Source organism: Ambystoma mexicanum, chromosome 7p (assembly GCF_040938575.1).
Source record: "Ambystoma mexicanum isolate Mex_15411 chromosome 7p, UKY_AmexF1_1, whole genome shotgun sequence".
Taxonomy (NCBI): domain Eukaryota; kingdom Metazoa; phylum Chordata; class Amphibia; order Caudata; family Ambystomatidae; genus Ambystoma; species Ambystoma mexicanum.
Window position 1 is genome coordinate 157039732 of NC_090939.1, and position 12022 is coordinate 157051753.

At 47.2% G+C, this 12022-nt stretch overlaps 1 protein-coding gene across 1 annotated transcript in view; it reads right to left on the reverse strand.

Moving 5' to 3' along the window:
* The window catches only part of LOC138525775 (cell surface glycoprotein CD200 receptor 1-A-like), a 273977-nt gene that overhangs the window by 45874 nt on the left and 216081 nt on the right, over nucleotides 1-12022 (reverse strand). The window lies entirely within an intron of this gene.

Below are 12022 nucleotides of genomic sequence, written 5' to 3' on the forward strand. Positions count from 1 at the left end.
TTTAAGCCATCACTATTTGGGTTTGAAGGAACCTGGCATCATCCATGATGACTCCTGGTATTTCACCTTCCAATACATAGAGTTACACTGCTAGAAGAGACAGAATTTCGAAGTTGCTTTAGGTTTTACTAAAAGAGAAGATCTCAGTCTTCTTAGCATTCAAGCAGGGACAACTGTCCTTCATACGCTGCTGAATATGTTGCAGGCTCATGGGTGGCAGATCTACCATCACGGATTCAGGAAACAACTGGCACAATACTTTAGTGTAGCATTCATGTGAATCTACTAAAACTACTAAGACCCTAAGTCAAATGTGCATTGATAACAAGGTCCAAGAGTGGAAAGCCATACAGGACCCAACACGCCGCATCAGCTTGAATTGAGTAAATATATCAACTCTAACAGCTTGAGGCTTGCCAGAATGGACATTCTGAAACCATCCTAATAATGTCCGTACCAGCCCTTCTAAGGACACCACCCTAGGCAACATAATAACACAGTCTACACATAAAAGGCATGAATATTAGTGAAATCATGGTGTCACTGTATGGGGGGCAAAAACGAATGTATTAATAATGAGCATTTGGTACACATCCTTCAATCATAACAGAAATTAGATCGACAAATTACATTAGGAACTAAAATTGGTATACATACATTGGTATCAATATACAATATGTAATCAGCTAATAGAGAAAAAGATCACTAACACAATCAATTTGTATATATATAAAACTGAACATTTTTCATGAGTGTATTTTGGAATGTGCAACAAAGCCGATAACTAATGTTGAATGGCACTCTCTCTTTCTCCTAATGAATCCTCCTGACCACCAATCCTTAATCTCTGTCTAAACTGTGTAATGATGTTGCAAGTGCACAATGCTCATATGTTTATAATATTTGGCGTTATGTATGATTAAAACCATGTTTGGAAATATTCAACCCTGTTTTGAAAAAGGCCTTGTGGCCGAAACATGCGTCAACATTGACTTAAGAATGCAATAAACTAACTTGAGACAAACCAACGTTTTCTACTTTTTTTGCAATAAATACAATCAAGAAAATCCAATTGGGCGAATCCAACTCCTTATGAATTTGTTTCAGTTGTCTGCACAGGTCTATACCTCTATTTTGACTGTAGGAATAGAACAGAGATCTTTCTTACAAGTGGTATTTTCCTACATGCGCCAACTGATTCATAGTTTCAGTTTCACAGTTTAGTTTCTCCAAGATGAGATCCAAAATGATCAGTTTACACATTCAATAATTAGCAAATATAGTTTATTCCATGAAGTAACTCTCTACACGTGTTTCACCTTCTTAAAAATCAGAAGGCTCTTCAGAAGTGTGTCTGCGATGATAAAAATTAACAATGATGTAGTATAATAAGATTCATAACACATAAACAGGTAGTCACTAATGGGCAACTGACAAATAGTATAATGCAATCTTAGAAACATCATACCATTATTCATTTGGCCTAAGTTGGGCCACTCACCTTAAGAGTTTATAGAATTGCACTTCAAAAAGGTTAATTAGTTGTATCTGTCTTTTTTTCCTTTTATTTGTTATTGGTTATCCGGTTTAGGGATCGTATAACTTCCAATTTAGCATTTGGTTTAGCTAGAACAGGACAAAAATAAGGGCATTGAGGTTTCTCTTTACCACTAGGTGACAAGTACACTTTAAAGAACGAAACTGCAGGGGGTTCCTCTGCCACAGAATGGATGCAGTCTGAACCCAGAGGGCCCAAAAACCCTGCAAAGCTATTTAGCTCCTAATTTAAGAGGATTTCTAAATCTCGGATTCTGACTTCCCGTTCATTTGTTAAACTATATTCTAAAGGCCTCTCTGAACATGGACCTGGTTTACGATGCAACCTATACGCAAGTTCTAGTAGAGCTCTGGGATTTGCTCCTGTTCGGGGCCTTTCAGTATTTACTTGCTGCTTTGTGTTATGTTTCTTACTGAAGATCATATGAGACCTAAGGCAACCTCCCTCTAAGTTAATGCTATGGACAATACATGTAAATAATAAATACAATATTCTACACTAAGAGAAAGAAGATACACATAAGTAGAACTCCACTATCACTCACCATATGGGGTGCATGTCATGTTTAGTGCATAATTCATTAACGAGCCATATGGACCTTAATATGGCTACTGATTTTGATTTCTATATTCCTTTCTGAACAAGTAATGGACAATTGGAAGCACTGGAATTATAAATATATAAGAGATTTATAAATAAGCATATGATGACAAACTATATTAGTCATGGCTGTGATAGGGATGTGGGGAATAAGACTGAAAAGCAGATCACTGCAGGGCAGTAAACTCTACTGTTACATATCCAGCTGACAAACCCTTCCATACACAGGGCCCCTGTGATGCTGGAAATGCATCAGAGGGACATGGCCTCCGTATCCTTGTCCTTTACTGCCTTTTTATCGGGTGTTCTGTCGTATTTTCCACGCAGTTCATGTGGGACTCCTGGCGGTGCAGCTCTCTCTCTTTTGGTTTGGAGAACGGACCCGTGGGATACCCTTATGGCACCCATGGGTGGGGGTACAACCTTGTGCCCCTAGTGTATGTTTTTGGGCACCTGTGGGTGGCCCGCAGAGCAGGGTATGGGCTGGTGGCAGCTCAATGCTGAATTTGACAGGTGCCCTGAGTATCCTCCATTTTGGGATCCCCAGGCCCTGCCATTGGAATCAGTTGATTCCTGATGGAAAACAAGATGGCCCCTGTGGCCTCTTGCTTTCTATTACCTATTACCTTGTTTTCCCAAAGTCCTGGGAAGCCTTGACTCTGTCCCTTCCCCCTGACTGGCTGTTGGGTGGAAGTTCCATATATGGTGTTGTTGTGAAGTCTAGTCCAGACTGACTGGAGCCTTCCCAGTGACTGTATGTTGTGGGTACGCCCTGTGGGTGGGACCTGTGTGAATGGAGTGTGTGACCAATATGCACTTCTTTTCGTGGCTGTCTGGTTTCTGGTATGAGAGACAAAGACTGAGACAGCCCTGCCCAAAACTGGCCTGAATGCAGTGTGTAGTGTTGAATGGCCTGGTACTCGTCCCAATCCACATTCCTTGTTCTGAGTGTCTGAGAGGGAGGAGGATGGCCTGAATGCACTGTGTGCCTGATTGGCTGACTGACTGCATGAATGCCCTTCTGTATGATTGGCTGCTGAGAGTGACCCGGCAGTGTGGATGAGAGACAAGATAGTATATCTGGGGACCTCTCACCACTGGAAATTGTTCAGAAGCTGTGTCTACACTTGAAGAGTAACTGGAACTGCTGACCCTCGATGCCCAGCTGAAAGAAAAATACTTGCTGTTGCATTTGCTTTGACCTGATCTGAAAGCTGCCGAACTCGTCAAGGACTTGTCCACAACGTCGACCGTTTTGTCCCGCCGGAGAAAGTCAAGGACCACCAACGTGCCGAGGAGAATCCGCTGGTGGGTTTCCCACCACCTGAAGGCCACAAAGGCTTCGACGACTCAACGCCCTTGTTGGGCCACAGTTCTTCTGAAACTCTTTGCTGTCCTGAACAAACTGTCGCCGAGGTGCCCCGCACACCTCATCCTCGCAGGATGTCACTGACCGACATCGGGGTCTCGGCACCCTTGAACTTCTCATCGCTGCCGTCAATGACAGGTTCACCATCTTCAACGCCTCTCGACGATCCGTGGCTCCTGCTTTAAAGGGAGTCACTCAAGAAGGATCCTATGACGCGTCTTCGAAGAACTCTACTCGACCAGGTACATTGGGGGGTAAAACCTTAATAGGAGGAAATATGGCTATTGAACAATACATGGACTGGGCTTGTGCCATATATCTTTATTTTACAGGTTGCCCAGGTGGGGGGATCTCCACACAGAACTGTGTCGATCAGTAGGAGCCGGTATTCTGCCTATTGTTTCAACCATCTTACATTCCTTCCTATCTCTATTGCTGGTTTCCTCGTTATTGATCTGTGTGACATTTTAACTGTACAGTTGATGCACTTTAATGAGATTCGATAACATTGTTGGTGTCACTTTAGAATTGTATATATTTATCATTGTTGATTTCCGAGTACAAAGTGTGTTATTGTGATCGTGTACATTCCTTTGAATATTAATTATATAAAGACTGTGTTTTCAGTAATACAGTATGTGGACATTCCTTTGTGAGGGTTCGGGGACTACACTGTTCTAAAGAACCAGCCTGCATCACCTCCTGAGAAGCTAGGCCTTGATTGCTCGACTATGTTACCAATAATAGAGAATCTTGGCTGGGGTCCTCTGTGCCTCTCCTCTACCATATAGAGAGCGGAAGTACAGACACCCCCCTCCAGTCTTCACACTGGTGGCAGCGGTGGGATGCTTATGGTTTTAAGAATCAGTGTATAACCGTGCCACTTACAAAATATCTGCACTTTATTAAATTAAGGTTTGGTTGTGTACAAAATAACTGCATTAAAAGGAATGGAGTCTATTGCAAATGGTAAATTGACTAGGATGAGCTTAGAGGCTCTCCAGAGTGCTTGTGAAGCCAGGGAGTTAGACTTTGTGGATAAGTCTAGGGCTGAGCTGATAGCTGCCCTGGTGGACTACCAGACTGATGGTGAAACTCTTGATGAGGGGGGGAATGCAACCAATGAGGACTCTGCCCCTGGGGGTACTACTGAATCTGTTTCTGGGAATGCCACCATTCCTGCTGCCTCTGTTCCGAACCCCAGCACTGCTCTTCAGGTGGAAGCCCTGAAGATTGAACTTTTTAAATTGGAGCTACAACGGGAACAGTTAGCCTTTCAATACAAACAGTTGGCAACTGAAGCTGAGTTGAAGAAAGAGGAGTTGGCACAGCAAGTGATACTCAAAGATAGGGACAATGAGCACCAAAGAATCCAGCTAGAGAAAGCTAGAGTGGAGACTTCAGCTAAACCAGTTGAGAATGGCAGGTCCCCAGCCACCAAGTTTATGAAAGATTTGGTTGGTATGTTTGTGGAGGGTTCTGATATCCTCCAATGGATTGAATCGTTTGAAATGGCTTGTGCAATTCATGATGTTGACAAAAGAGATTGGGCTAAGTGTTTGTTAAGCAGAGTGCCTCAGACTGGGTATGACTGTATTCTGAAGCTGAGTGTGGAAGACAGGGGTCAATATGAGTGTATGAAGTCTGCTTTAATTGCCAAGTTTGGCAAGACACCTACCCAATACCTTTAATGGTTCAGGGATTTTAAGAAAAGAGAGAATGTGTCTTGGGTTGACTGGTTGAGTGCTGCACACATGAACATGATGGGGTGGATTGATGGTTACAAGGTGAAAACTTTTGTTGAATTGTCCCACCTATTGTTTTTTGAGCATTTTTCTGAAGCCTGTTCACCGGAGCTGCGTCAGTATGTTGCTGACCAGAACATTTTGGATCCCTTTAAGCTGGCTAGGCTGGCTGACAAGTGGGTCTTCCACCGGGTGTCCCCTAAGGACTCAAGTGGGAAGGACAAGGACAAAGAAAAGGGGGCCTCTCAGAAAGCTGAGGAGTCCCAAAACAGTCACAGTCGGGTAAACCTAAACCCTCCTCTCCTAAAACTCAAAAATCTAGTGGGGATAAGTCAGCTGTGGGTGGGAATAAGAGTAGTCGTCTACCTGCTGCAAAGCAGGCTCCCAGTGGTTCCAGTACCGTACCCCGCACTCCCGGCACTTGTTGGGATTGTGGGGCTCTGGATCACAAGAGGGGTGACTCCAAGTGTAAAGGTAAGGCACTTGGAGTACAGGCTGTCAGCCTGGCCTACCCTTACCCCATGTCTGAGGTGGAGGCCACTGTCCTCCTATCCTCTACAGGGATCACATTTGGTGCTCCTGTAGAGATTTCCTTAGTGTCCCTTGAGGCCTGGGACCAGTACGCGGAAGTACTGGGGACTATCCCACAGAACACCCGTAGGTTTTTGAGAAGTGTCCTCCTGAATGGCCAGCCTTCTACTGGTTTGAGAGACACTGGGGCAAGCATGACATTGGTGGACAGGAGCCTGCTCGAGCCAGAGGACTATGTAGGTGCTCCTCTGAGAACCACCAAGTTAGCTGGTGGGCCTCCCAAATTATCGCCTGTAGCCTTAGTCACACTCGTAATTGGAGACAAGATGGCAAAGCTTCCTGTCCTGGTTCAGGACAATGTCCCTGCTAACATTCTGTTAGGTAATGATCTAGTAGAGTTGGGATTGATCCCAGATGGTCTTCCCATGACTGCTGCTGCGGTCACTAGGTCACAGGTGACCCCGGGTCTGGCTGTGAGTCAGGTACCCGAGCCAAAAGCGCGGCCTAAGGCAAGATGAAGGAAGAACAAGAAGGCCACCTCCGTGGAGGGAGCTCCTTCTCTTCCTGTTGTTCCTTCAGCACCCATTGGGATCAATGCTCAGGACGGGCTGGGTCCAGTGGTAAACCCTGTCGCAACTCCTGTGGGAGAAGAGCCAGAAGACTCTCCTGTGGGGAGGTTTTCAACCCGGAGGATCATCCCGATCTTCAATGCTTGTTAGCTGAAGGGGGACCCTCCCGGGCAGACTTCTGTAAAGGACAGAGAGGGTGCCCCTCTCTCTCTCTCTCTCTCGGGTCTGGGGATCCAGGCCCTGTCCCACGCACAAGGAGAAGTGCCTAGGACATTCCGGATTTATTGGAGGGTGAGCTCCTTGTTAGTGAGCCCACTAAGCCTGAACCTGGTGCCCTCAAGTGGTTGGTGGTACCCCAGGTTTACAGGCTCTTCCTACTGCAGTTGGCGCATGAGGTGACCGAATATAAGGTCAGACTTTAGCCGGGCATAGGAGACCTAGATTTACCATCTCCTTCACTCACACTCTCATAGTGTGTTCCTTTTTTCCAATGTCATGGGACACTTTATTTTTAAGATGTTGTTCACATGTATAAATGATTAATCCACATCTCATGTCATTCACAACTATTTATCTACAGTGAATTTTCAACTATGTATGTTATTTCATGAATGGACATCATGGATTGTTATGCAAAGAAATAACTTTGAATTGCTGCACAAAAAAGTAAAAAAGCTTACAATAGAAAGCTAAATGAAACATTTAAAATTCGTTTTATATTTTTTGAGTCATGTGTTTAGCATCAGCAAGTATGTTACTTCACTCAATGGTTGCCCAGAATGATATGTGCTCCCATTAGGGTCAGTATAAACCAGTGTACACTTAATTTCCTTCGTACACTGCTTAGATTTACAGAGGGTAGGACAACCCCCTTGTTATAGCATGAGGTGCCCTTAGCTGGTCATCTTGGTACCAAGAAGTCTAAGCAGAGGCTCTCTGCCCATTTCTACTGGCCTCGGATGGGAGTAGAAGTGGAATCCCACTGCAGGATCTGCCCAACTTGTCAGTTGTCTGGCAAGACTGGAGGCAGTGTCATTGCCCCACTGCAGCCATTGCCAGTGGTTGGTACACCATTTGAGTGGGTGGGTATCAACATTGTCAGTCCCCTGGACCCTCCCACTTCAGGTGGAGATCGGTTCATCCTGGTTTTGGTAGATCATGCCACCAAGTACCCTGAAGCTATACCCCTTCGGACTGTAACTGCCAAGGTGGTTGCCAGGGTTCTACTGGGCATTTTCACCCATGTTGGATTCCCCAAGGAGGTTGTCTCTCACCGAGGATCCAACTTCATGTCTAGTTACATGAAGACCATGTGGAAAGAGTGCAGAGTAACCTATAAGTTCTCCACCTCTTACCATCCCCAGACCAATGGTCTGGTTGTGAGATTTAATAAAACTCACAAGGGCATGCTAGGTGCTTTGGAAGAGCCCCTAAGGAGGAATAGGGATCTCCTCCTGCCATGCCTGCTGTTTGCTTACAGAGAGGTACCTCAAGAGGGTGTTGGTTTCAGCACCTTTGAGTTACTCTTTGGACATCCCGTGAGGGGGCCCCTTGCCTTGATCAGAGAAGGTTTGGAAGCCACTCCTCCAGGTCCCGCCAAGCAAGTGGGGGACTATGTGTTAGGCCTCAGACGGAGGATGACACAGATGATGGGTCAGGCAACAGCGAATCTCAAGGCCAGCCAGGAATTGAACAAATACTGGCATGACCTTAAAGCATCGCAAGAGGATTGGACTCCGGGACAGGAGGTCCTCGTGATGGAGCCAACCAAGCCTCGGGCATTGGCAGATAAATGGACTGGACCCTTCAGGATAATCTCCAAGATGGGTAAGGTCAATTATCTGGTTGACATGGGAATCCTAGGAGTAGCCCCTCTGGTATTCCATGTTAATAGGCTCAAGCCTTTCCACAGGCGAGCCGAAGTCTCATGTCTCTTGCTGGCTTCAGATCAAGAAGAGGATGAGAGTGAGTCCCTTCCTGATTTGCTGTATAGCAACCCTCAGGATGGCTCAGTGGAGGGAGTGAATCTCTCTCCAGATTTGACAACAGAGCTGCAGAGGGCCTGCAGGACTTTGCTCCAGCAGTATGCCTCTCTGTTTTCGCTGACACCAGACCTTACACCGTGGTGTAAGCACGAGATTGACACTGGTGACAGCGTGCCTGTCAAAAGCAGGAGCTACCGTATGTCAGACGCTGTTAAGAACGACATCCAGGCTGAGGTCGCCAAGATGTTGGATCTGGGTGTTATTGAACCCTCAACCAGTCCCTGGTCCAGTCCCGTGGTCCTTGTCCCCAAGGCAAGTTCCCAGACAGGTACCAAGGATTGGAGGTTCTGTGTGGACTACTGAGGAGTCAATGCTGTCACCAAAACTGACAAGCACCCATTGGCCAGGGCCGATGAGCTCGTGGACACCATAGGTGCTGCCAAATTTGTGATCACCTTTGACCTCACCTCAGGCTATTGGCAAATAGCTCTGACGGACCATGCCAAGGAAAAGACGGTGTTCTCAACACCAGAGGGACTCTACCAGTTTAGGGTCATGCCTTTTGGGTTGAAGAATGCCCCTGCAACCTTCCAGAGATTGGTCAATCATGCTCTCAGTGGGCTGGAAGCCTTTTCTGTGGCTTATTTAGACGACATTGCCGTCTACAGTTCCACTTGGGAAGACCATTTGACACATCTGGGTAAGGTGTGGCAGACCTTGAAAAGGGCTAGACTCACTATAAAGGCCACCAAGTGCCAGATAGCTCAGGGGAAAGTCACATCTTGGTCATGAGGTAGGAGGGGGTCAAATCCAACCCCTCCCCAGTAAGGTACAGGATGTACAGGACTGGGAGACTCCCACTACTCAAACCCAGGTGAGAGCCTTCTTGGGTCTCACTGGGTATTATCGCAATTTCATGGTGGACTATGGAACCATAGCTGCACCACTGACAGCTCTGACTTCCCCCAAACAACCTAGGAAGGTTAATTGGACAGAAGACTGTCAGAGGGCCTTTGATGGCTTGAAAGAAAGTCTGTGTAGGGCACCTGTGTTGTGTGCGCCTGACTACAGCCGACCCTTTATCGTCCAGACGGATGCCTGTGAAACCGGAATTGGAGCTATCTTGTCCCAGTTAGATGACAAAGGGAGGGAACATCCTATCATCTTCATCAGTAGACAACACAAGGGTAGAGAACTTAGGTGGGCTACTGTTGAGAAGGATTGTTTCAGTATAGTTTGGAGCCCTAGGCGTTTTAGGCTCTACCTTACGGGGTCTACCTTCAAGGTCCAAACAGATCATAAGCCCCTGAAGTGGCTTATGCAGATGAAGGGTGAAAACCCGAAACTGCTCAGGTGGTCCATTAGCCTGCAAGGGCTAGACTTCACCATAGAGCACAGACTAGGGAAGAGTCACGATAATGCAGATGGCCTTTCCAGAAGATATGTTGACAGCCTGGATGAGGGTGTCTATCCCGTGGGAGATCAGGCACCCTCCACCTCAGTCTGGGGGGGGCGACTGTGATGCTGGAAATGCATCGGAGGGACAGGGCCTCCGTATCCTTGTCCTTTACTGCCTTTTTATCGTGTGTTCTGTCGTATTTTCCGCGCAGGAGTTCATGTGGGACTCCTGGCGGTGCAGCTCTCTCTCTTTTGGTTTGGGGAACGGACTCGTGGGATACCCTTATGGCACCCATGAGTGGGGGTACAACCCTGTGCCCCTAGTGTATGTTTTTGGGCACCTGTGGGTGGCCCACAGAGCAGGGTATGGGCTGGTGGCAGCTCCATGCTGAATTTGACAGGTGCGCTGAGTATCCTCCATTTTGGGATCCCCAAGCCCTGCCATTGGAATCAGTTGATTCCTGATGGAAAACAAGATGGCCCCTGTGGCCTCTTGCTTTCTATTACCTATTACCTTGTTTTCCCAAAGTCCTGGGAAGCTCTGACTCTGTCCCTTCCCCCTGACTGGCTGTTGGGTGGAAGTTCCATATATGGTGTTGTTGTGAAGTCCAGTCCAGACTGACTGGAGCCTTCCCAGTGACTGTATGTTGTGGGTACGCCCTGTGGGTGGGACCTGGGTGAATGGAGTGTGTGACCAATGTGCACTTCTTGTTGTGGCTGTCTGGTTTCTGGTATGAGAGACAAAGACTGAGACCGCCCTGCCCGAAACTGGCCTGAATGCAGCCGGGTACTCGTCCCAATCCACATTCCTTGTTGTGAGTGTCTGAGAGGGAGGAGGATGGCCTGAATGCACTGTGTGCCTGATTGGCTGACTGACTGCATGAATGCCCTTCTGTATGATTGGCTGCTGAGAGTGACCCGGTAGTGTGGATGAGAGACAAGATAGTATATCTGGGGACCTCTCACCACTGGAAATTGTTCAGAAGCTCTGTCTACACTTGAAGAGTAACTGGAACTGCTGAGCCTCGACGCCCAGCTGGAAGAAGAAGACTTGCTGTTGCATTTGCTTCGACCTGATCTGAAAGCTGCCGAACTCGTCAAGGACTGATCCGAGAGAGGACCTGGTAAGGCGCCCTCTTCCTGTGCTCTGAGGGACCATCGAGCACCTCTAACCTTCGCCAAAGCTCCCTGGAAGTCAGACCCTCGAAAGGCTGCTGACCCGAGACGGGAACGCTGAGGAGAACGAAGCAAAGCACCTGGACTTCGCCGCTGTTGAAGTCTATTGCCGTCGACCAGGGTTCGCAGGTTTGTGTAACTGCTGGAGGCCCATCGAAGTTGTGTTGCCCAGCCGTGGAGAGCACTTGACGCCGTGCCGCCGATGACCGGAGCCGCCCGCTCCTTTGGCTAAGAACATTTGAATCCAAGGACTCCCTTGTCCGCAACGTCGACCGCTTTGTCCCGCCGGAGAAAGTCGTGGATGACCAACGCACCGAGGAGAATCCGCCGGTGGGTTTCCCGCCACCTGAAGTCAACAAAGGCTTTGACGACTCGACGCCCTTGTTGGGCCACAGTTCTTCTGAAACTCCTTGCGGTCCTGAACAATCCGTCGCCGAGGTGCCCCGCACACCTCATCCTCGCAGGACGTCACTGACGAGCACCGCCTGGATCGACATCGGGGTCTCGGCACCCTTGAACTTCTCATCGCCGCCGTCAATGACAAGTTCACCATCTTCAACGCCTCCTGCTTTAAAGGGAGTCACTCAAGAAGGATCCTTTGACGCGTCTTCAAAGAACTCTACTCCACCAGGTACATTGGGGGGGTAAAACCTTAATAGGAGGAAATAAGGCTATTGAATAGTATATGGACTGGGCTTGTGCTATATATCTTTATTTTACAGGTTGCCCAGGTGGGGGGATCTCCACACAGAACTGTATCGATCGGTAGGGGCCAGTATTCTGCCTATTGTTTCAACCATCTTACGTTCCTTCCTATCTCTATTGCTGGTTTCCTCGTTATTGATCTGTGTGACATTTTAACCGTACAGTTTATGCACTTTAATGAGATTCGATAACATTGGTGGTACCACTTTAGAATTGTATATATTTATCATTGTTGATTTCCGAGTACAAAGTGCGTTATTGTGATCGAATACATACCTTTGAATATTAATTATATAAAGACTGTGTTTTCAGTAATAACCTTAATGGGGGTTCGGGGACTACACAGTATTTAAGAACCAGCCTGCATCACCTCCTGAGAAGCTAGG